Consider the following 5,371-nt stretch of genomic DNA (forward strand, 5'->3'; position numbering starts at 1 on the left):
GCTCGCTAGATGACAACTTTCAAGCTCCCAGAACCGAGTAAGTTGCTCTTGAAGTTCCGAAATGGAACACAATTACGCAGATGTTGAACCTGCGGAGATCGCACTGTTGGAAATGCGACCGGAAACGATCCATCCGAACACAGTGTTCTGGAACGTCGGACCGTCCTCGTTGAGCCTGAATCTCCCATCTTGCAACAGATCCAAGTAATATTCGGGCATCGATGATCGATGTCCGAAATCTTGTAGAACTCAGGGTCACCTAGTATAACGTTGTCCGGCAAGTTCCACTGGCAAGTATCGAACCCTTCACATGGGAGCGGAATCGTTAGCCTTTAAACTCATAATTTCCTCAAAGTTCGAGATACTGGCGAAGCGAGGGCAAATTGTAGCGCAGGAAGCTTTCTGGGAAACGCTTCCTGAACCACCGATTCCCTGCACAGCGAGATAGGTAGGAAATTCGTTCAGGTCCATGCGTCGGCAAAAATCGGAGGTGATGAAGCAATACTGCGAGCACGAGTCTAGCAGTGCTCTGGTCAGCATTGAGCAGCCGTTGGCATCACACACCCGCACTATGGCGGTTGATAACAGTACTTGATGTGTGGAAGGGTTTGTTTGTGTAGGAAGCGCTACAGTGCGCTGCTGTGTGCTTGATTGGTCTGTGGCGATCTGTGGATTGGTGCTATGCTATTGTGCTTGTACGATTGACAATGAAGTGCTGGGTTCGGTCTGGTTTGTGGTTGGTGCTTTCTGGTGTGTTGGTGGATTCGGCTGTGCTTTCTGTGTCTGATGTTGTTGTTCACTTTGGGGTCTTTCGTCAGTGGAACGGAGGATTTCGGGTTGACACTGTAGTCCGCGTGAAGCATAGTAAAGTGCCTTCCCACACTGACGGCATGATCCTTTGCTGCTGTTCCGCGCCAAGTGACCTGACGATAGGCAAATCATGCACAGACCGTTCTTTCGTACTGCGTTGTAGAGATCTTCCATTTCTGGAATTTGTTGCACATGATCGCCGCATTGAATGCTTCCGAACAGAAGCAGCACCGACCAAAGGATGTTGATGAGTTGCTGACGCTTATCTTCGGCTTCTTCGCTTCGACGGAGGAGGGTTTGCTCGCACCAACTGATTGAAGAACCGCACAATGATTTTTCAGGAAGTTCATCAGGTTTCGGTAGGTAGGCACTACCTTGAAGTTGTGTGACGACTCCTAAAATCGTAGGGTGACGTCACCTAGCTTCGAGCAAACCATATGCACTAGGATGCCGAAGATGGCATCGAGATAAGCCTTCACGATCAGGTTTTCGTTGCGGTAGCGCTCTTCCAATGCAGCCCAGGCAACTAACATAATTGGCGGCGGAAAGTTCAACGAAGCTGACTTCCTGAAGTGCCTCTCCGGTCAACGATGAACGAAGCTTGAGCTTGACCTTGATTGGCCGCCCGTGGTTGCTGTCGTAACCGGCAGAACTCGCCGACGTGCCGGCCGAATTTCCGCTGTCGTCGGCCATACTGCGTCCTTCATGGCCAGCCAAACTCACATAAGCACCGGCCGAAACTTCCTCAGCCGAACTTTCGTCTCCGTGCGACATTTTGCGTCCGTCCCTGTCAGCTACCTCCAAAAGACTACCACGAGTAATTTGTCTACAGTTCCTATGAACCCTGGATTCTCTCAATTTCTCTTCTTACATACTGACTGAGAGAGAGAGTGAAGCGGAGCTTTTCGTTTTCCAGAGTATGTCTACACATAATGACAAATTTCTTCTTCCACAGTGAGAACCTGTCAGACCGTTTTCAAGATCAAGTTTTGAAAAGGGACTATGAACATTTAATTGGAATGTCATGAAATATTTTAATTTAATTGAAGTAATTAAAAGAACTAATGTTATCTCTTAATGCACTTCTCCTTACTACAATCACTCCCTCCTCTACTCTTGATGAAAATTCGTACATAGCATAAACGTAACAAAAAAATAAACAATAATTTTGAAAATCTTTAAACTTATTCGAAATGTTGTGAATCTATTGAACAGACTCTAAATACAGATCGACACTGTCCAAAATTTAATTCTAATTCCTCTAATGAGTACGCTATTCATAAGCGTAGTACGCTGTTTACAAGCACTGTGTTAAAAATGGGTAGGGCGCTATTCATAAGTACTGTGCCAAGGATAGGTTAAAAAAAATGCTCAAGGAGTGCTTTTGCTACCTTTCGGTATTTTCATCCTCGGAAAAAAATCAGACTACACAAAAAAAATAGTTCTTTAAACTCTAATTTGAAAATCATTGTTGTTTAACGAAAATTACTTACTGAGAGCTATGTGCCAGACAAGCCAAATTTGAGTTATCCAACGGAAGATCCGATTTGAGTCAAAAGAAGTTAAACTTGGGTTGATTTGTGACTTCGTGTACTTGAGACAAAGACGTCTGTGTCTCTGCTTGAGCTGTACGCAGCGTACGCAGCTGATATGTAGAGCCGATTTCGTAACGTAAATCATATGGAGCTATCACTTTATCTAAAATCTAAAATGTTCCGTTCAGTCATTCCGCAAGTAAATCCGCTCCTACTGGATTAGCTATTAAAATTGCTTTGAAGAAAAGTCACTTAAACGCTTTACTTTACAAGTCCGTGCTTCGCTTATGGCTGGTACGCTGATCATAAGTACTGTGCAAAATTATAGGACATGAAACAATCAGGGAACGATTCCGCTACCGAAATTACTTAAGCTGTACGCTGCTGAGAAGTAAAGCTGATTTCATAACATCGGTAACGCCTGCCGCACAAATCAAATGGAGCTGTCACTTTTCCGTACAGAAAAATTCGCTCATACTGGATCAGCTGTAAAAATTACTTTGGTAAAAAAGATAAATTTTACTTGAGCGCTTTACGTTTCAGGTGCATACCACGCATTATACTAGATTTCCATATAAATCAATTATCGTGTAATATTGAATTTTCCGTGCATTTGTTGGCCCATAGTGTACTCTGAGCTGAATGTGCATAACGCTTCATAACGTCTTATTCCCTGATCACCATCAAAGTGTCAAACACGATGTGCAAAACCAAAACAAACATTACCGATCACCGACCGTACGGATTATTCTACACTAGGTTTCCTTCCCGTTAGTTTGCAATTAAATAATAATTGCAACGGCCAGCGATGAAGACAACAAAACCAGTAAAGGATGTAATTAAGCGGATCTACCACAGTTCGAACATTCCTGCAGCAGAACTTCGAGGAAGAACACAAAATAGAAGGACAGCTTCTGCAGTTGGTCACAACGAATGCGAATCAAGAAGGGCCCAAGCATCGAAAGGTGGACACTATTCCAAAGATAGAAGTAAACCACAGACAAACTATGTTTCTCGATTTCCTTCAGATAATTAAGTAAGTATCACATCGATTAGCTAAATACATCTTGTATTGTTCGTTTTTTCATTTACATTTGAAAACCAGCATTTGTACAAATTTTTATTCATACACATTGTACAACAGCATATCCTTGAACTTGCTCGGCAATTTAGTTTCTCGTTTGGATCTCGGTTTTGTATTTTGTGCCAGTGCTTGCTGTACACATTCTGCACCTGAGTCATCTGATTTTCCTGCGAAAAAAAAAACAATGCAAACCCAAGTTTTGCCTTCATAATTTCATAAGAAAAGTAAATATACTTACTACACCTAACATCAGAGGTTTTGTTCTTCAGAAAATCCTCATTTTCCGCGTCGTCATCCATTTCTTCTGAAGAGTGTTCATCAGTTGTCGTAGGAATATTCTCGAAGCTATCAAAAACTTTCTTTGCATCTCCAATGTTCCTTGAATACATTACACCTTGGTCGCTGCGGACAACGATCTTCGCACCGTCCCTAGCCATAATAGTAAATTTTTCAGTGCCAAACCTAGGATCTGATTTGAATCGTTTAGTTTGAATCAAGACAACTCTATCGCCGACCTGTAAATCTGATTCCTTAGCTCCTCTTTTCATATCGGCGTACAGTTTGCTCTAATATTTTGTCAACGCATCTCTCTCTCTTATATCCTCCCGATCCAGCTGGATACTTGATTTTCTGTCCCACAAGCATGGGAATGTGCCTCGGTGCTTCCACCCGACTAACAGTTCGAAAGGTGTAACCCCAAACCGCGAAAGAGGTCGCACCTTATTGTGGGTATGGACATATTTTTCAAGCTCCAATCTCCAGTTCTTGTTATCCAATTTGGAGGCGGCTAAGATTTTCTTGATCCCCATTTGAGCCTCAAATAAACGAACTAGATAAAAAAAAAAGATTTTCTTGATTCCCTGGTTTTGCCGCTCAATGGATCCATTACTTTGGGGACTCAATGGGATGGACTTCCTAATTGTTATTCCCCTATTCTCCCAAGTTCTAATAAACTTGTCGCTTTGAAATGGGGGCCCGTTGTCACTTTGTATGACTAACGGATACCCCCAAATCTTAAACACCTTGTTCAGTGCATCATTTGTAGATTCGGCATTGATGTTGCTCATCTCTACTACGTGTAGATACCGGGAATATATATCTACTATGACTAAGAACTCTCCGTTGCCGAATTCTTTATCGGTGTAGAAGTCTATTTGCAAAATTTCCCATGGGTTACGAGGAAGTTCTCTGCTCGTAAGTGGAACCGGTGGGTTCTTATTGGACAGCAACAGGCACGTTTCACATGCTTTCACATATGACTCAATTTCGGCGCTCATCCCTGGCCACCAAAAGTATTCGCGCATTATGTGCTTTGTTGAAGATATCCCCATATGTCATTGATGAGCTGATTGGATTGCCTTTCGTCGCAGTGCTTCAGGAAGAACAATTTTCTCACTTCTGAAAACAATACTGCCACACATTCTGAGATCCTTCGCTTGAAGCTCATACCTACGAAGATATGGTGCCCATTGCCCAGTTTCTAGGGATTTTCTAACTTCCAATATTTCCTTATCGTCTTCGGATAGCATTTCTATGTCGTTCCATGATATTTCCATCGCTCCTGTATCAAGGAAGTACAGAAGATGTCTGTCATCTGCAGTCTCATCAAAAGACTTGTCAGGAACGTTTTGTTTGACCAACCTGGAAAGGGCATCGGCAAGGTTTGAATTACCAGGAACTCTTTTTACATTGAACGAATATGGCTGCAGTCTTAACGCCCAGGACTCTGCTCTTGAAACTGCTCGACGACCAATTCGATGTGACCCATTGAAAATAAATTCATTCGCCTCAGCATCGGTCCTGATGGTAAAGCTCACACTCATCAAGTAAATCGAAAATTTTTCAACGCCCCAGACCATCGCCAGAGCTTCTTTCTGGGTTTGGGGGTACTTTTGTTCTGTAGGAGTCAGAGCTTTGGAAGCACAGGCTATTACTCGGGGAT

General features: G+C 43.0%; 1 long non-coding RNA gene across 1 annotated transcript; it reads right to left on the reverse strand.

Moving 5' to 3' along the window:
• Window positions 1-3,397: 3,397 nt before the first annotated feature.
• On the reverse strand, window positions 3,398-3,847 carry LOC110676721. Its single transcript, XR_002500652.1, has 2 exons — window positions 3,668-3,847; window positions 3,398-3,596 (listed from the first exon to the last, which is right to left on the reverse strand). It is a non-coding gene; the product is annotated as an uncharacterized LOC110676721 (long non-coding RNA).
• Between the last annotated feature and the right edge of the window lie 1,524 nt (window positions 3,848-5,371).

This window comes from Aedes aegypti, chromosome 2, assembly GCF_002204515.2.
Source record: "Aedes aegypti strain LVP_AGWG chromosome 2, AaegL5.0 Primary Assembly, whole genome shotgun sequence".
Lineage (NCBI taxonomy): Eukaryota > Metazoa > Arthropoda > Insecta > Diptera > Culicidae > Aedes > Aedes aegypti.